Source organism: Psammomys obesus, unplaced genomic scaffold (assembly GCF_907164565.1).
Source record: "Psammomys obesus unplaced genomic scaffold, mPsaObe1.curated_primary_1811, whole genome shotgun sequence".
Taxonomy (NCBI): domain Eukaryota; kingdom Metazoa; phylum Chordata; class Mammalia; order Rodentia; family Muridae; genus Psammomys; species Psammomys obesus.
Window position 1 is genome coordinate 14,668,506 of NW_026596162.1, and position 20,359 is coordinate 14,688,864.

The 20,359-nt window shown below is 43.9% G+C and overlaps 1 protein-coding gene across 6 annotated transcripts in view; it reads left to right on the plus strand.

The window, feature by feature from the left end:
* The window catches only part of Spin1 (spindlin 1), a 47,458-nt gene that overhangs the window by 567 nt on the left and 26,532 nt on the right, over nucleotides 1-20,359 (plus strand). For 3 of the 6 annotated variants that reach the window (XM_055595157.1, XM_055595161.1, XM_055595162.1), the window contains exon 1: nucleotides 9-90. The exons of 1 other annotated variant lie outside the window; for it this stretch is intronic. The gene's annotated coding sequence lies outside the window, so the exon portion shown is untranslated. Of the gene's footprint in view, nucleotides 1-8; nucleotides 91-117; nucleotides 163-553; nucleotides 608-20,359 lie in introns of those variants that run through there. 2 more of the 6 variants (XM_055595159.1, XM_055595158.1) reach the window with 2 other exon arrangements.

The following is a 20,359-nucleotide window of genomic DNA, read 5'->3' on the forward strand; positions in this document are numbered from 1 at the left end:
GGGTGGGGAGGCGCCGTCTGGCTCGGGCTGGGCCGGCGGGGAGCGCGAGCGAGCCACGGCGGCCCCGTGGGCAGCCTCGGGGGCCGACAGGTGAGACGCCCGCGGGGCCGGGTGCGGGGCTGTGAGGGGAAAGCGAGTGGGCCTCACGGCGCGCGGACCCAGGTGAGCACAGCCCGCGGGCCCCGGGCGCATTGTCCGCGGGCGGCGCCCCTCAGCGCCCCCTGCCGGCCGGGCTCGGTGGGGTCGGGGCGCGGCGGGCTGGGGCCGGGGCGGGCGCGAGTTTCTTTGTTCGTCGCCCCCGCCCGGTCCCCGCCGCCCCCGCCAACATGGCGCTCGCGGGGTCCCTGCCCCAGCCCCGCGGCCGCTTCCCGCGCGCTTTGTTCCGTGCCGGGCGGGGGGCGGGGGCGGGGGCATTGCGTAACCGGGCGGGGGAGGGGCGTGGCGGGACCCCCGCGGCGGGTCACCCCGGTGACGCCCTGACGGGGGTCTCAGGGCGCAGGCCCGCGTGACCTTGGGTTCGCCTCCCGGAATGCGCCGGCATCCATGTGCGGTGCGGATGCTGCGCAGCCCCGGGGGTCGCGGTCCCTGGCGGCTTCCTGCACGGTTGGTGCGTTGTGGGCCTTCCCGGGAGGAGGGGGTGTCGGGTTGGGAAATGGTTTCAGTCATCCACGTCGTTGCCTGCGCATCTCAAAGTTTGTTTACGCAATTGTTTTTATATTGATCGGGTTTTGATAATTTGTGAATTGGGGTTCGGGTTTTGTAAGGGTTTTTCTGGGTGTGAAGTCTTACTCCTGGTTAAAGGTTTGTTTATTTATCGTGCATATCCAAAAGCCATACCGGGTACGTTTAAGTGTTGTAAAGGATTCCAGTGTGACTAGTGCGGAAGATGGTAGCCGTACCGAAATGCGAATACCTCAGTAACTTTCCTTGGAATTTTCTGGAAGAAACTGCAGCCTGAAAGGATTGATGGAGAGTAATTACCTTCTGCATAGCTTTTGTTAGGCAGTGAAAATGAAACCGGATCTTAGACGTTTTACCTACACATCCTGAGCACACTTTTAGGTGGTGAAATTTTGGAAAGATAGAGCAGAGGCGCGTCTTTAGTCTTCCTTTTCATCCCTTCAATATTAGTTAATGGGCAAACACGAAAAAATTGGTGAGTGGTTTATAGGATGTTCGTTATCAGATTTGATAATTGTGTTGCCTGCTACGTTTATAACAATGTGTAGCGTTTCTTACAATAGGTTAAAGTAGAATTAGCTTAAAATCCTACTGAAACGCCTATAAAATGGACCAAGCAAAAGGGCTTTCAATCTGAATTAATTTTTATGAAGTCTCCTGTACTCCAGACTGGCCTTGAACTCAATGTCCTATTTCATCCTGGAGTGCAAGCCAGTGAGGGGCCATCTTTTTATACTTGGGATTTTTGAAAGGTATGTGTATGGATGTGTTGTCTATATATATTTGTGAACCGTGTGTGTGTGTGTGTGTGTGTGTGTGTTGCCCAAGGAGTCCAGGAGAGGGCTCTGAACTCTCGGGACTGGAGTTAGACAGCTGTGAGTGCTTTGTGGGTGCTGGGAATCAAATCTGGGTCTTCTGGAAGAACAGCCAGTGAGTGCTTCTAGCCGCTGAGCCGTACTTACGATTTTTTAAAAATATATCTTATTTCTGGAATTTCTGTAGTAAATTCCACTTTTAGTGTTCAAGGTTGTGGGTTCTAAGGTTTCTGGTAGCTAGGATCTGATGCTGCTAGTCTCTCATGTAAAATAGTGAGAGGTTGCTGTCCTGTAGCCACACCTAGTCTTTACATTTGGTCACCCCTAGATTCCTTATGGTGCTATCACTGGGCCTAGTGTATCCTGGGGTTACAGGAGTGTAACCCCAACTGTTGGGGGTGGGGAGATTGGAAATTTAAGGCCAGGTTGCATGATTTAGATCCTGTCTGAGACAGTGAAGGAGGCCGAAGCTAGAGCTCCTGCAGGTTTGGCCTCCCAGTACAACAGAGTAACTACCATGTAAACGTTTCTTTACTAGTGCAGGTTGTTTTAGGTGGTGAAGGCATTTTGTGTGGCACGCTGCCACCCCACACGTCTCCCCCCTACCCCATCAGTGGATAGAGAGGGGCCTGGCTGTTTAGAAGTGCCTTTAATTGCCAGCAGACTGCAGTGCAGAATGCCAGTAACCCTTGGGGAAGCTGTGTGCTTGAGGCCCTGCCATTCTCTTGTCATTCTGAGGAATGAGGTGCCCTGTCCTCTCTTGCTGGTTACATTTCACATTTTCATTTTCAGAATTCTGAAAATACTGCTTTTAGTGAGGTTGAAACTTCCTTTTATGGAACAGAAAAGGACTGAAAACAGAGGATGAAGGGGATTGGTGGATTTAAAGTTACTTCCCTTGCAAAAACGGAATCTGGAATATGTTGATAGAGAAATATCTAGTTCCACAGCAGATCACTTTACGATAGGGTCTGCCAAAGCTTAACACTGAGGGAAAATCATTGTCTTGTGGAATGAAATGGCTTGCTGGGGAAATTGGTTGTTATCAGATCTTTCTGAAGGTCAGATAACAACTCAGCTTCAGTTTGGCTAACTTCAGTAGGAGTTAATCCATTTTGGTGTGTAATCTAGTCTTTGGGAGCCTGATGCAAGACTGAGCTTGAAGACCATGGCTTCAGATTTTCTCCTTTTCACTCTGTCCTAATGCTCTATCTTAGGTAGTAGTGTCTCCCATTATTAGAGAATGGTGTGGTGTGGGATTGATGTGGCTTGTTTGTACCTCGTTGTTTTGTAGGTGGTCCAAAAATTCACCTTACCATTTGATAAGCGTTAGTCTTCTGGAAGAAGAGTTTGATCTTGGGGATAATGAACACAGTTACACCTGGATTAACTATATGTTAATTATTTGCAATACTTTTTTTCTAATATGTTAGAAATAACATGTAGGGAGCCAGGCATGACACATACCTGTAATCCCAGCCCTAAGGGATGGCAAAGACAGGGGAATTAAAGTTTCAGGCAACACAGAACTATTAAGTATTTGGAGGTTGGAAATAATGTCTGCATGCTCATTAGTAGAACCTCAGCTTGATGAAGAACATTTAAGAACAAATATTTTCAGCTAAATGTGTATTTTTCCTGAATGAGAAGCTGCAAGATGCTGTTTTTTTTCCTAGCTTTCTTTTGTTTGGGAGCGGTGTTGTGGAAAACATGGTTTAGGAATGGTGTGGCTGGAATCCAGGGCCTACCCTCTGGGTTGAGGTCATCTCTGTGCAGTACTGGTAAAACACCTGGAGGAGAGAGTTTAAGGCCTTCAGCTCCTGAGGTGCAGATGGGGAGGAAGCCTACCTTTCTCTAGGTTGTACTGACTGGAAAGTTCCCCAGTGTAGTTCCAGAAACCCAGCTGGACAAGTCAGTATTCCGTTTCCCTTCCTTCCCAGCTTTGCCACAGCAACTAGTGTCTGTTTTGTCTGTGTGAGTGTGATGAAGTAAACAGCTTGCTTGGAAGTGTCTTAATATTGAATCTAGTTTAAGTTTTCCTTATTGGGAGCCTATTTAAGATAGTCCTAAGTCAAAGCTGGCGAGATGGCTCAGCTGTTAAAAGCATTTGCTTCTCCTCTGGAGGACTCCTGTCTGATACCTAGCACCCACATGACAGCTCACAAAGATTGGTAGTTTCAGTTCCAGGGACTCCATGGCCCTCTCCTGGCCTGGATGGGCACTAATCGCACATACTGCACATAGACATGCATACAGGAAAACATCCATGACTGTAAGATGGACATAAACCTTAAAAGTATTGTCCTTTCCATCAGTCCTGTAGGACTTAAGTACATGCTAAGAGGTGTGTCTGTATATGCTAACACTTTCTAGAGAAGTTGTATATGCTGGCGGTGATGAGCTTAAATGCCCAAAAAAAATCTGGGAAGAGAAAAATGTAGTACACCAGGGCTGAGAGTATTTAAGTATGAAAGAAAAGATGGGGACAGCAGGAGCAGAATTGACATTTGCTGGGGTTAATAGTCATCAGGGAGTTTGATTTATCCATTCAGGCTTTGAATTCCAGCTAAAAGTTAGCAGAAGTTACCTTTACAACCAAGGAGGCCTAAGTACCTTATCAGGAGCAGGTCATAGTTCACTACAGTTCATTCCTGGCATGTTGTAACTCCAGGTGACACAAATGAATGAACACCTGTGGTTTCATGTGGCTGATTTGTATGAGAACAGATTTGGGGCCACATTTTGAATACTGCATTTGACATGAACGTTTGTAGTAGAATGCAGTTGGCATTATTTGAGGCAGTTTCTCACTGTGTAGCCCTGGCTAACCTGGGACTTGCTAAATAGACCAGGCTGGCCTTGAACTCATAGAGACCTGCCTGCCTCTGCCTCCCAAGTGTAGGGATTCAAGGAACAAAGCCTCCACATGTTCCCAGGTGTTTTTTTAGGACAGGAAGCCTTTGTAACAAAGGCCCAGGACTGGACTTGTGTTCTAGAGCACTGTGAAAGGTGGGTGTGTGGCTCTCCCTGCTCTCATACCAGTCCACAAGGGCAAAGGGTGCAGGGGCGACTGACAGGAAGTTCGGAGCCCCTTAAGTCAGGTGGAAATGACGAGTTCTGGAGCCAGCTTCAGGGAGGCAGATTAGTTTTATTCCGGTGAATGAGTGTTATATAGAACTTTGGGGGAAGATCTAGGGATATTTGACCCTGCTGTTTGAGGTTGCATTCCTACCCCAGTCTGGATAGCCATTCTGAGCTCAGCGGCCTTAAGGTGCGGGGCTCCCTATCTCCAACAGGGCCTCCTGCTTTCTGCCTGACTTCCATCTGGAGAGCATCTCAATACATAGATGCCCTTAACTATATTCAATCTCCGGACTTCGACACGGCTCCCTGCGAGCTCTCCCTTCCCTGTGCCTTATAGGATAATTAGGTACTGTGTCCCTGTTCCTGTGATAGGAACGTGCTGCTTAATGCAAATCAAGCATCCTTGAAGTTTTAACCAATTACGTACACCTATCCTTGGAGCCTTTCACCCGCTCCCCAAGGGGTGTAGGGCCTTTGTTCTTTGGAATTAAAGTTGAGCTACTCCCTGAAGTGGTTCCCAGAGTGTTTGATTTCCGTGCATGCTTCCCGGCCTTCCAAGCTCTGCTCCTCATTTCCTGCCTTCTTGGGCTGGTAGGAAACAGCCCTCAATGCAGGAGAACCACAGATATCCAGAGTGGGTGTAGATCCTTGACTGGAGGGCTAAGGTACTGAGATGCCTCATTTACATGAAGAGGCATTCCAGGAATCCCCAGTGCTTTCTAGGCGGGTTCTTACCAGGAGAAAGGGAGTTGAACCTGTAAATTCCCTATTGGGCCTGGAGACATTCTTCAGGTGGAGGACTTGGGGATCCAGGCTCTTTAGGCAGAGAAGAGAAACCTACTGCCTGGGACTTTTCCATCCTGGTGGACTGCAGCCTTAGGAGCAGGGGTTCCCAACTGTGGGTGGATCTCAAGAAGTGATAGAGCCGGCTGAGCCTGGAAAGTTGGTCTGTACTCACCAGCATGTTCATGTCACATTAAAAGATTAATTCAATGTGGACATTAGTCACATTTTGGCACAGTAAGTGAAAAAACAAAGGTGGTTATTTTTCTAAGTGCCAAGGATCAGGTTTTTTGCTAAACAAGGCCCTGAGACTAGTATTTTCTTTTTTTAAATTCTCTTTGTCCTTTTTTTTTTTTTTTTTTTAAACAAAAAGATTGTAATAGTTTTGTTTGTTTTTTTTTTAAGTCAGGGTCTCTTGTAGCCCAGGCTGGACTCAGACTTTTGTTTCTCCTGTCTCTACTTCCTAAGTGCTGAGTTTTGGGATTCCAGGTTTACATTGTCACACCTCAGTTACATCCTTATAAAATCCTGGCTTTATGTTTTATGTTTTTATGTTGTGTCTGTCAGTCTTATATTGAAATTGCTACTTGTTAGCATATAGACAGCTTGCCTATCCTGACATCATCATCTGCGGCTGGCCAGGTAAAGGCAGCTTCTGGCAGCATTCTCTGCCTGCCCCTCTGCTTCCCTCCCCACTACCCTCTCCCACACTGTCTCTGTCTTTCCTTTGCCATAATAAACTTCCTTGTACCACACCTGTTCCGTGGCATGTAATATTTATATCATAACACTACTACCAGCTTGAGTTGTGTCAGGACACAGATGATGGGGAAAGAATTTTCTTTTTCCAACTTGTGATGGTTCCTGTGAATTTTCATCAGGACAGAATTTGTAGTCACCTGGGGAGAGAGGCTTCAGAGCATGCCTGTGCTTTGTGCAAATTATCTTAAGTTCATCCATGTGGGGAGACCCACCTACTGTGGCTGGCATGGGCCCCTGACTGAGATCTTGGACTGTAGAAATGGAGAAAGGGAGAAGAGAGCAGAGCATTCATCTTTGTTTCTTGGTTGTAGGTGCCCTGTGACCAGCGACTTAAGCTTGCTGCTACCTTGGTTTGCATTTAGTCCTTTGAACTATGAACCAGAATAAACTTTTCTCTCTCAAATTGCTTTTGTCAGGGATTTTTGTCACATCAACAGGAAAGAGCTATGATGCTGTGTGATAATCCTTTTTTGGAGGGAGTTGTGGAGTTACTTGCTTCTTCTGGATTATTGTAGACTCATGGATTTTTTTTTTTTTAATCTAGTGTTTTAATTAAACAGTTACTCTTTTTCTTCAGCTTGTCCCAACTTGACCATATTGGGCCTTTACCTGACAAGCCATGTTAGATCTGTTTTGTGTTTTTGCTTCCTAGCATGAAATGTCTGGGGTTCCAGTTGTACCTTTCTGCCAAGTGCTTATGGTTGTTTTAGCTTTTATGGTTGGTGGGGAGTGGAGTTTAGGGCCTGTCTGCTCTGTTAAGTCCTTACTGCTAATGCTACTGTTACACTTCTGTTGGGCTGACTTGGGACATATACACATTTTGATGTAGTGTTGAATCCTTTAGTTCAAGGTTAGTACTTCAAGGTTTCACATTGAATACATCCTATCTTCTCGGATGTTGAAATGTGCAGTCTTAGCAACATCAATGCAATTGTATTATCCTATAACACAGACATAGCTGTTTGAAAATAAAATTCGTAAGTAGAGCAATTGTTGGTTTTGTTTGACAACTCTGTATTCCTTAAAAACTTAATGACATAGGTATTGTTGATACTCTGAACCATAAAGCCATCTAAAAATATTAGCTGACTGATAAGATGGTTCAGTAGTGTAAAAAAAGCACTTGTTCAGGCAAACTTGGCAGTCAGAGTTCCATCCCTTGGTCTCGCAGTAGAAGAAAAAAAATCAACCTCCACATTTTCACTGTCATGAACACACACACAACTTAAATTCTGCCTTGAAAAAAATTCTGCTATCAGTTTGATGGTTTATTTGCATTAAATCTTTTAACATTCTTAGCCTTTAAGGGTTAATGAAATGTTTATTTTTTATTATTATTATTTAGTCCACTGATAGGGGAGGTCCTCCTCCCCTTCTGTCTGACCCTAGCCTGTCAGGTCTCATCAGGACTGCCTTCATTGTCTTCTGTGGCCTGGCAAGGCTGCACCCCACAAGGGGAGGCGATCAGAGAGCCTGCCACTGATTTCATGCCAGAGATAGCCCCTGCTCCCCTTACTAGGGATCTCACTTGGAGACTGAGTCTATGGGCTACATCTGAGCCAGGGTTTTAGATTCTCTCCATGCATTGTCCTTGGTTGGGGTATCAGTCTCTTCAGGGCTCCCAGGGCTTGTTCTTTGGTTTGGTTTGGTTTGGTTTTGTTGTTGTTGTTGTTGTTTTGGTTCTGTTGCTCTCCTTTTGAAGCTCCTGTCTCTTCCAGGTCTTTCCATCTCCCCCTTTCATAAGATTCCATGTGTTCTGCCCAAAGTTTTTTTTCTCAACCTCTGCTTCGATACCTCAAACAATAAAGTCTTTAAGAGGCCCTTAATGAAGTGTTTTTAATTTTTGGCTTTTTGAGACAGGGTCTTACAATCCTCTTGGCTCAGCTCCTCAAATTCTGGTATTATGGACTGGGCAACCGCATGCTGCCTGCTTTAATTTTCTTACTGTGTTTTTGTTTGCTTTTTTCTTTTTCTTCTTTTTTTTGCCCATGTTATATATCCCTGTAAGCATTGATGTAATTCATAAATCAGAACAGTTTTCAGAAGTCATAGTGCCATTTCCGTTGGCCTATCTTCAATCCTGCCTGCCCCAGTAATATTCTTTTCCTTCTTTGGTGTTTGACTTTTGAAAATAGAAGCACATATTTTATTTTCCTTCTTTTACATCATAGGTTGCTTGATTTCAACGATTCAAGGGAAGTCTTGATATCACTTCAGTGCTTTTTGGAGCAGTGAGTTGTTATCAGATGGAAATGCGGTTTTTGTTTGCCTTCCATCCACAGGTTCAATACCTATACACTTCACACTTCTGTGTGCTGTGACTAACTTACACAGTTTGAGGTTCGACATCACAATTTGTATGAATCTGTTTTTGCTCTAATTTCACTGAAGTTTTCTTTTTCAAAGATTTATTTCAATAGAAATGTGTTTGTGTGCTAGTATATTGTATGCCATGTGTGTGCGATTCCTGAGGGAGGCCAGAAGAGGGCATCAGATGTCCTGATGGTGAGTTACAAGCAGTTGTGAAGCAACCTGTGTAGGTGCTGGGCACTGAATTTGGGCCCTCTGCAAGAGCAGTTCTGGCTCTCCAGTCTCAGAAAGTTCACTCTTACCACAGATCCTGACAGCTTTGGCATGCTGGGGTTTTTTTTGTTTGTTTGGATGGCTTTGTTTTTTTCTTTACATCTAGAATTCTACCTTTTTTTTGCTAAAGGGAATATCCTATGACTTTGGCATATTCAAGCTGACAGCATCACTGTATTTGTACTCTTACTAAATATAATAAGATTTGAACATGAGCGCTCAGGTACTGCGATAGTGTGGCTCCCAAGTGATTCATGTGTGGGTAGTTAGTGTACTGCCTGGATAGGTGGGCAGAAGGGTAATTACTGTTCTGGGCAGCTTAGGGTAGGACTTCATCATTCTACTCGGGGCAGTGTAGAGTTTATACTGCATGTTTTCAGCCCTCAGTTTGCCTGGATGGTTGAAGCTCTGTGGAGTCTGTGTGCCCTCTTTACTTAAAGGAGGTTCAGGGATCTTGGTATTTGTTGCTTTTCTCTTTAAAATTCCTTATCTTCCTTTGGGTGTTTTATTCGAGCCTCAGTGTATTGTACATGAATTGGAGATGCTAACATTCCCAGGACCTGCTACAGCCACCAACAATTTTCTGCAGTTCTTGGCCTCCATGAAGTAAACACTCCTAGTTCTTTTCAAAATTAGCAAGTGTTACTTTGCTTGATAAAAATGACTAGTTTTTTTCAAAAAAGGTTGAGCTCCAGGAAAGTAGGGATTTTGTTTTGCCCATAGTTGCTTTTCTAGTACATAGTTCACTGTCTAGGTTTTGAGCACAGTAGCTAGAGTTAAATGAAAGGAAATTAAGGCTGTGAGTTTAAAGGTCTTAGTCTGCTGTCCAGGTATTCACCTATGGTGATGGTTAAATAAACAGTTGCAGCTATCTATCTGTCTACCTACCTACCTACCTACCTACCTATCTACCTATCTTCGGTGTTGGAGGTTACTCTGAGGGCTGATATGCCTAACACTCTGCTCTGAGACTGCCTGGTCTGGAGTTTTTCAGAATCACCTGGTCAGGGGCCATTCAGAAGTAGCACCCCTAGGAATCATGGGTGAGGCATATTATTCCAGGGGTTTGTTATGGCAGGTTGAGTTGACAGTGTAGGAGACAGCAGAGAAGCCTCTGGGGACAGTTGTCTCTGTGTTTTATGCTGGAGTTGGAACCCATCGAGCCCACAGGGTGGGCATTTGGGAATGAAGATGAGTGGGAACAGCTCTTTGGGAGCTGCTGTCACTGCTCATGCCATTTCCTGTTCTCTGACCTTGCTTCTGTGCTTGGCATGCAAAAGTAGAACGCCACATAAATCAAAATTCCTCTGCTTAGTCTAGGAGGCAGAACAGCTAGATAGTGCCAGGGTCAGAGATGAGTGCCATATGTGCCGCATGAGTGCTGCTTTGCACACTTAAGTTCTTCTGAGCACTGCCTTTTTATGGCAGCCTAGGCCAGAGACACTGGGAAGGAGATTGGGGAGTGCAAAGCTCAGGTAAAGTTAAAACTCTACAAACCATAGTGATGAGCTCAGGGTCAAAAGACCACCCTAGGTGGACATTTCAGTGGCTGACGTGATAGTGTACATGGAATGTTGATGGATATTATGCAACTTTTCTTGAGATAAAAAGATTTATGTCTGAGATACATTCATTCCAGCTAAGAAAGGGCACCAACAGACCAAAGAAAGGATTTGGTGAACCAGTGAATTTATTTGGTGGCTACTTTACAAGAGCTTGTCACTTCTGCATCTCCACTACCAAGAAATTCCACCCTGGTCAGCTGTTTACCTCTTCCTGGTTGTTGGGAGGGAAGGGTCTCTCTTGAGTCCTGTGACCGGCCTCCAGGAGAGAATGTTCCTGGTCCCATTTTGGATCTCATGAAGGCTTCACATGGGTCTTCCCTAGCCACCCTGCTGCGTCACAACTGTAGTGACGTAGTAGTGATGTTGAACCCCGAGAAACAGCTACACTACAGTGGATGAGGGTAGTGACCAGAAAGGAGTGGAAACCTAAAAGTGGTGCCCAGTGGCCTGTGGTCAGAATCACCTGAGCTGGGGACCTTGGGACACAGGAACCTGCCTCTGCTGCCTCCCCTGGGTCTTCCCTTGCTGTTTCCTTATGCCCTGCCATTATTCTTCTGGATATGTAACAAGGTGACTTAGAAGAGGATTGTGCAGTTTTGCCCCTGTGCCAACAGAGACCTGAGGGAATATTTGTGAGAATGGGTTTGTGTGGAATATTTGTGTGGAATAGTCACGGACAGAACATAAACCTAAGGCGTACAGAGTTGCCTATCATATAGGGTACTTCACAGATATCCCACACCCCGGTTTCTGCATGTCTTAGGTGGAGAGCTAGTATACTGATGACAACATTTACTTATTTTTTGGACAGATCCTTGCTAAGTAGCCCAGGCTGGTGTGGACCTTGCTATGTAGTCCAGGTTAGCCTCAGATTAACAGTCCTACCTCAGCTTCCAAAATGCTAGAATTATAGGAATATGTTACATTTTACATTCTCTCTTCTGTGTGCTGTGTCAAGTGGCTAGTCTGGTTTCAAACTGCTTTAAGACTAAATTAGGAAAGCATTCAAATGGGGTTTGGGAATTACCGACGCAAGAGGAAGAGAGTCTAGGAGAAATGAAAAATAGAGTTAAAGACAGCATCTAATGTGTAAGAGTAAAACTCACTGGTGGCTGAAGTCCTAGGTCTCTAGTGGGAGAGGCATTGTCATGGAATGCCTTTCAAGGAGATTTTGGTGGTCTAATACAGGGAGGGATGCCTTCTGAAGAGGACAAGGCTTTGAGCACAATTGCAATTGCAGGGCACGGCAGGAAAAGAGAGACTAAGTAAATATCATTGTCTGTCCCTGTCCCTGCATGCCTTTCAGTCCTAACAGGGCAGTGTTGTAAGAAAGAATCTTGCCCTTCCTAGTCCTAACTGAGCAAGGGTGTTCCTTGCTTGTGGCTGGAAGTCAGGAGTCAGACTGCTCTCCCCTGTGCCCCAGTGTGGCTGTGCCCTCCCTGGGAGGCACCTTGCTTTTCTTTAGTGGAAACTTTCATTTTCTCTTTCTCTGTAAATACTGATCCAGTGTTACTTCATTTTGAAGTTACCTGCCTTTTCTTCTGAAAAATTCCTAGCTGTAGCAGTGATAAAATTAATTAATTACACCTGAAATATTTTACCAGTTGCTGTCTGCAGAACTCAGTCTCTACTCCAAATTAAAGGAGATCTTAAACTCCAGTGTCTTTAGTATATAGCTGTCCACCCTGTCCCCACTGGAAGCTTCAGTGAGAATCAGTTTCATCTTATTCCTTCTTAACGGTATTTTGAAGCTTGGTCCGGTATAGCCCGGGCTGGCTGCCCTTGAACCTGTACTTTGTTGACAAGGATTACTTTGAACCCCTGATTCTCCTTCTGTCTTCACAGTGCCGCTACCCTTTGAAATCAGTTCCTCAAACAAATTTTCAGGTAGAGTTTTTAAGTTCTTTATGCCCTTTTGATCATCGTTGGTATTTTAAGCATTGATTTTATTATTAGAGAGAATGAACTAAAAAGGATAGAGTCTTTCCTTCCTTCATCTACCTAACCTTATTTTTTTCCCTCCAAGATGTGAGAAAAGTAGCTAGTAGATACTTTTAGTTCTGAAGGCCATCTGTTCCAGAAGTTTGACTCCTTTTCATTTGAGCATTTGTTGCTTTTTTAATGTTTACTTATTTATATGTAGACAGTGTCTGCCTGCATGTAAGACGAGGGCGCCAGATCTCAGAGGTGGTTGTGAGCCATCATGTGGGTGCTGGGAATTGAACTCAGGACCTTTGGAAGAGCAGACAGTGCTCTTAACCTCTGAGCCATCTCTCCAGCCCACTTGGTCATACAGCTGGAGGCAGGAAAATTTTCTAGCAGCAAAAGGTTTCTGAGTGTATTCTGACCAGAACTATTCAGAGTGAAACAGTGAATGAATTTGAGGCATTTGACAGTACTCACCTGTGTTGTCTGTTGCAGCTTCACTGTGTGTGGCCTTGGTTTTGAGCACAGCACTTTTGCTCTTGGGGGTTGAGTCATCCCCCAGTATCCAAACACCGTCTTTGCTCAGATTAGAGACGTGGTAGGTTAAAAGTCACAGTATTTTCACCGTACACACAAAAATTCACTGCTCTTGCAGAAAACAAAGGCAGTATTTCCTATTGGCGTTTCTTAGCTTCTAAGTATCAACTCAGTATAGCATTGGATTATATTGTGTTGGTGTTTGAGTCTTAAAATTGCTGTTTAATTATCTTATAAAAATCATTAAGCAAATTTTTGCCCTGTCCTCTGTGCTATGCTTCTCTGTGACGCTGCGTTCTCAGCAGTGATGATCAGAGGCAGAAATACCTGCTAGCATGGTGATGTTCTTCATCGTGCAGCCTTCAACATTTCGGCAGAGATTTCATTCTTTCTATAAAAATGAGGTGCATTCTTCTCAGTATTGAAAATTTGTTTTCATTTTTAATAATAAAATTAGAGTATACTGAAGAATTGTTCTGAAGTAAATTTCTTTGTGACTTACTAATAAATGTAATTTGTGTACTTTTTACACACCTCTATTGTCATGGTGTGTAAAATTTCTCCCACAAAAGTTGAGGCCCTGAAATACACCATAACCTCTGTGCTTCTTGCGTCATTGTGGTTTGATAATTCACAGAGAAGGTCTTTCATGATTATAGCTTTTTGCCAGAAAAGGATACAAAGGACAAAGCCAAAGGAGGTCCTTGGGGTGAGGTTGTGAGGGCATTCTCCTGTGCATCAGGTCAGATGGTTTCTGGAGCAGCTGTATGTGGAGCACTGCCAGTCAGCAGAGCTCACATGAGCATGTGTGTTCACAGACTGTTTTGCTGGTTCATGTTTCGTCTTGATTGGTGGAATAACTGGTATCTCCTTTCCCTAGGTGTCTGGCTGCTGTCTGGGGTTCCGAGCTGCAGCTCCAGTCCCTTGGTTGATCTTTCTGGTGTGGAAGCCCTGCTCCCAGCCATCTCATTAGCATTAATTAGCTGGGAGCTCACCTTGATTCTGAGACAGTCTTGTCCAGGAGTTTCAGGATGTAGAGCTACTTCTCTATGTGATCTACACACAGGCTATACGAGCTTCTGTGTGTCATCACTAGTTCTCCTCTCCAGGGTCGCCGAGGACCAGGCCCAGCACTGTGGTCAGTGCCTGAATGCCTGGTGCTTCTTGCATAGGGCTGGTCTCCGCTGGGGTAGCCAGCTAGGCGGTAGCTGTCACGTTTGGTTTTTAGGTGTTTTGAAGTCTACAGCATATGCAGAGAGGGTTGGTAAAGAGAGGGTTGGCTTCTTTTGAGTCAGGTTCACTGTCTCATCTTCTTACAGAAGGGTGCTGGATTTCAGGAGGGTAAAAAAATGAGTATTAGTGGTTTCTCCTCCCATCTATGGTTTTGTGGTCATTGTTAAAATTTGGTATCTGTGGGATTAGATTGAGGGATGATTTTGCTTAAATTGCTAAGAGTGTTTTGGGCTTAGAAGAACTTAGATACCACTTAAAAATTTGTGACAGCCAACTTTTTTTTCCAGCAACTTGAAGTAAATTGAACCATTTTTCTTTTTCTCTTTTAATTTTGGTGGTGCTGGGAATGAAACTCAGGATATTTCGTATGCAAATGATCCACTATGAAGGTACTCTGGCCCTTAACTCTTGATGTTAACTTTGAAGTTGATGTACAGAGGCCTTTTAGGCTTAGGTAACATAAGTTAGAACGTTTCTACTTGGAATTTCTAGTAAATTTTATTTAATTCCCAAGAACGTTCTGGATTGCATTCTCGGAATTACAGAATCTAAAGCAGTTGACCCACAGATCCTTTTTGCTCTTGACTTTTCTATTCCTCAGAGTGATAGGCTCTCGTCCAAGCTGTCGCCTGGACTTAGGTGACCTCTTATCTACATCTCCAAAGTACCTGTCTGTCAAAGGCCAGCTTTGACACAGGGTAAATGGAGGTGAGCTGAGATGTTGAGTCAGCGAAATAAGCCAGAAGTTGATGGCCTTTGGCTCTCAGGGCCAGTGCTGTTTGTAGCTGGCCAGAGCTGATCATTGTCTCCACTCTTTGTGGTGAAAGACTCTGAAACTTTCTTTAACTCTTTAACAGCTGGAGCTGGTAGCTAATTGCCGAGAGAAGCTCAAAGGGAAAAGGAAAGGGGAGGGCCAGCACTGCCTGTAGCTGGTGAGAAACTTTGAACTCTTTTTAACTCTTTAAAAGCCAGTGCTGATAGCACCTGGCTTAACTGCCACTGGTAATGGCTAGCAGGGAATGACCAGAGTTGACGGCATCCAGCTTACACTGCCATTGATGATAGCCAGACAGCGAAAGAAAAAGAGAGAAAAATAACACATATGCACAGACATGCTTGATGGATGAAGCAAAGTGGGCTCCAACAACTTTACTTTCTCTCTCTCTCTCTCTCTCTCTCACACACACATACAGATAGACATACAGACATGCACATTCACATATTTAGTGAATGGTAAAGGGAAGAAAGCTCCAACTCCAACAGCCTACCTTACATGTAGACATACATGTCTGGTGGATGGAGTAAACCAGTCACCTTTATTTTCTCTCCAGCTCTTTTTATATTCTGAAACAAACTTCTCTACATAAGAAAAAAAGTTACTGTGGCGGCACACACCTGTAATCCCAGTACTCAGAGGCAGAGGAAGAGGCAGGCAGATCTCCGAGTTTGAGGCCAGCCTGGGGTGCCAAGGATACACAGAGAAACACTGTCTTGAAAAAAACAAAAACTGAAGGAAAAAGAAAAAAAAGAGAAAGAAAAATTACCTCATGGTCATAAAAGCAATTCTCACAGAGACAAAATCATTAATAGGGAGCAGGACTGTAGATTACATGTAAAACTCATACCTAACTAAAGATTCCTTGTCTTATTTCTTCATTCTATACATTCTTTATAATTTCAAAGCAACGACCTTTGATGTCATAGGTTAACAAGGTTGACAAGTTTTGAGGAGTTATAACAGGATAATTGTTTACATGTCTTTCCATTAAGACTCATATCTAACTTAACAGTCTTCAGCTATCTTTCATTCCGTGAGTTCATTGAAAGTTCAGAGCAATAGTTTTTTATGTCATAGGTCAGCAGGGCTTTTACCAAGAAACAGGTCATCTGTCTTAAGTCTTTAAGGCCTTATGTAGCTTAAATTAGTTACTGTGGTGCATATCAAGACCTGTGATCTCATCGTACCGTAGAATGAATATTTTTCCCGATTGTGAATTTGCCACGAGCCTGTTCTTCTATCGCAGTTTATGCAGTTGTGATATAGAAAGTTCACAGAACTCGTCCCTTACGCAGCCTTTGCTGTTCTGCAGGGGTACAGGGAAGGGCCTTGAAGGTACTTGAGTCAGATTAGGAATTCTATAAAATCATTATCAGTTCATCTAAACAGCATTATTTTATGGAAGTATATCTTCATATTGATACTTCAGGAAATCTATTCAACAGAGTGGGCAAATACCCAGGAAATAATAGGCAGTGAGGGTCTCTCCATATCATGCCAGACATGAGGGATACAGCGATGACAAACATGAAAAGGCATAGCAGCAGCAAGAAGCAGTCCGTAGACAAAATCCTTGGGGTCCATGCCTCTTGAGGGTACCCCCATTGTCAGCTGTGCAAAAATGGTGGGCTGCCTTCAGGAAACTCATTTGCTTGCCACGGTTTTTTTCTGTATGGCCTGTGCCACTTGTCTTTTTATGGTGGGAGGTTTCAAGAATGTTGGAGAGCTGAAATGAGCAGGTAAGTAAGTATCTGTATATGCCCCTTCCAGGTTCTGTGTGGGCACATGTCCATAGTGCACATTTGGAGGTCAGAGGGCAAGTTTGGAGTTGGTTTTCTCCTTCCATTTGGAGATCCAAATAAGCTTGTAAGTCTTGTGCAGCACATGCGTTTACTCACCGAATCATTTTGGCGACTCCATTTTTTTATACTGTAGTGGAGATAATGGAATGGAGGTGTAGCTTCCTTGGTAGAGTGCACACAGCATCGTGGTGTCCTGGCTTTCTTTCTTTCTCCTGATGATAAAACCAAGTTTGGCGGTGCACATCTGTGATTTCAGCACTGGAAGATGGAGGCAGGAGGATCAGAAGTTGAAAGGCATTCTGGGCTACATGAGACCCCATCTCAAAAAATCTTACAGTAACATACTTTTAAACATAGTCTTTGTACTACTGAAACCAGTTCTAAACTTGGCTGGCTGCTCACCTTCCACCACTGAATTTCTTCATTAGGCTTGCAAGGCAAGTGCTTTTACACCTGAGATAACTTGCTTCCCTCTTCACTGAATTTTCTCTTTTCAAGCATATTGGCATATTCTAATTATACACAGTGAGGCTTCATTTTTTTTATACCAGTATATGAGGTATTGATCATATTCATCCTATTACCTTTTCTTGTCTCTCTCCTACTTCTGCTCAGCCCCTTCATCTTTGCAACCAGTTCCCTTTCTACTTTTCATGTCTTTTTTACAATTCACTGAGTTTATAAGGGTTAGGCCTAAAGAAATATGGGTAAAGGGTCATTTACAGGAGCATGGGCAACTTATTAATGGCTGTATCATTGAAGAACAACCCCTCTCCAACTGCCTGTAGATACTCAGATTTGGTAGGCCTCAGGCACCCCTTCCCCTCACTGACATAACTGATTACCCAGTCCTGTGCAGACAGCTGTGACTCTCAAGAGGGAAACAGCCATGTTTTGCCTAGAAGTGTTCTGCAGCACCCCTCTTCCAGCTCTACCTTCTTTCATTTTCTGTTCTCCATTCTGTGAGCTGTGGAGGGAATCGTAAAGATGCCCTAGTTGGGGTCAGCACTCAGCACCTGGACTAGTTTTGACTCTAGTTCACAGCACAAAGCTGACACCAACACTGTTAGGTCATTAGGTTATCATCAGGCTTTTGCAATTTTGTAAAACACTAGCAGGTGTTTCCCAGCTAGTGCCTGTGTTGGATTTGTTTTTAAGGTATGGTCTCTGTATCCTTGGCTGGTTTGGAACTCTGCAAGAGAAGAGATAAAATGCCCTGGGTGATCCAAGCTGTCCACTCATCAAGGCTTTGCTGTGCAGCTTTATCTTCTATCAAAGATTTTGGAAGTCTCCTTACATTGCCATCATGGCACTTTTTAAAAAAATGTGTTATTTTTTGTAAATGAGTGCCATACCTAAGAAAATAACTCTTTTTTCTTGTCCAAATAGATGGTGTATTTAGATTTTAGCCAGATTCTCCCTTTCATGTAAATGTTTTTGATAATATATGTTTCTCCCACCATGCTAGAAGAGAAAAGATTATTTTTTTTCTGTCTCTCAGCATAGAGTGCTTCTGTCACTGAGTGTGCTCTCCTTTACACCTTCAAGTACTCTGTGGACTCTAGTGGTTGGACCTATAGTTTTGCCCAGTTCTTACACTGTGTGCAGGAGATGTAGTATCACAACCTCAAGACCACACATACACACTTCATGCCACGTTCTAAGTCTAGGTTTTCACCTTTGTTTCTATTGCATAGGCTGTACCTTTTGTAATGTAATGGTTTCTTAGAGTAGCTTGGGCCTCAGGAAAGTTGTGTATTTGCTATACTTCTGGTTTATTACAAAGGCCCCCTAGAATACCTGCCTCAAATACTGTACTCACCTACATGGAAACTCTGAAATGACAGTTGAGTTTTAGTGAACCCTCATTACGTAGGCAGGATTGCATACATCTTGGGCATTAATGACTGACTGACTCAGTCTGTAGCCCCTTTCCCTCTCTGGAGGTTTGGGTTAAAGGTTGGAAGTTGTAAGATTCTTATCCTGGCAATTTCCATCCTGGGAACTAGCACCAGCCTGAGACTGTCTAATGCCTTGTAGCCTTTAGTTTTCTCATTAGTGAAGGGCTCTCAGCACTTCATGTTTTAACACATTTAACTGCTTGATATCTCAAACTGGAATTGATGTGATGTTTTTGGGTGTTAGTACTCCTGTAGACTTCTCCACTGGAGGATCTGGTGGTAACATTTTGGTTCATCAGTATCCAGTTTCTTCTCATAAACAGTGTTGGTGATAGCAGCTGGCAGAAGTCATTGTCATGCCCTTTCACACATTCTTATTACTGCGTTTTAGACCCAGGTTGGGTTGGCCAAATACTTGAGCTCTTCCTGCCTTAGCCTCAGATTATGGATGGTACAAACTATGGTGCTCGATGTCTGAAAATTGAAACACCCATTTCTTGACCCCCGAAGTATAATGCGTGTTACAGATTGTGGGTGTGCGCACCCACCCGCAGCATCACTGCATGGTCTAGGCTGGCCTGGAGAGCTTTCTGCCCTGATTCAGCACCTGCAGTGCTGGGGTCTACCAGGCCTGCCCGAGTGTGTGCTTGTTTAGTAGAGCGTTTATGTCAGCAGGGTCTGTGTGCTCTTGTCAAGGTTATTGTACTCTGCGGGTCTTTTCAGTTTCCAAGGTGATGCAGGCGTGCTGTCTGCAGCTTGTGTGGAGGGCTTGAAAAAGTCCATGGAAAGTACGTGCAGTTGTGTTTGCCATGCTGTGACCACTCAGTAAAGTGCATTTTTTGAATCACTTTAACGTCTTATGAAGGGTCTTTGGGATCATTATGGAACGATAATCTTGTTTGAAAGTTAAATTCCTCAGATACATGTTTAAGACCAGTGATAGCTTGGGTAATTAGCTATTCTTAACAAAGATGAACTTCGAGAAAGAATCTTCCCCCAACTCTGTATTAATTACCATGAAAAGTTTTGAGTGTTGGTGAACATTAATTTTCCATATCCATTTTACTTTTGTGCATGTTTAGAGCACAGGCATTTGACACCAGCTTGTAGTCATGAGTCAGTTGTGAGTACTTACCATGATTTTCTGGTTTTGTATTTGAGGTTGAATGGCAGTTTCTTAGTACTTCAACTTTTAATCCCTGTTTGAATTTCCTCAGCTGTGTTAGGACAGCTTTGGTAGTGCCTTCCCATCTCAGTTTAATTAGGTCTTTTCATTCTCTTAAAGTGTATGTATACTGTCCTATGACATTTACTTTTTGAACAGTAGGGCCTGTTTATCACACACAGACTTCTCACTATCTCTTTTCTCCCATGGCTGACTTGGTCCTGCATCACCTGCCTGTGTTTGCTATAAACTGGGGCTTGGGTCTGGACTAGAGTCAGGCAAAACTTTAACATATTTAAGGACTTTTTTATTATAATAAAGCTATTATTATTTTGGAGATGGGAGCGGGTTTTATGTATCCCAGACTGGCTCTCAGATTTGCTCCCATGAAAAATGACCTTGGATATCTTACCCTTCTGTGTTCAGCTCCCAGGGCTGGGATTACAGGTGTGTGGCACCACACTTGATTTAATGCAGGCCTAGAGATAACACCTAGAGCTTTGTGATTATTAGGCAGGCTACAGCAATGTGGGGGAGAATCTGTTAGAGGTTTCAGATGGTGTATCAGTGGTTCTCAGCCTTCCTTTAATATACTTCATGTTGTGGTGACCTCCCAACTATAAAGTTACTTTTCTTGCTACATCACAGCTGTAATTTTGATGGTGTTAGGAATCATAATGTAAATACCCGATATGCAGGACATCTAATATGCAGACCTTGTAAAAGAGCTGTCAGACCCCAAGG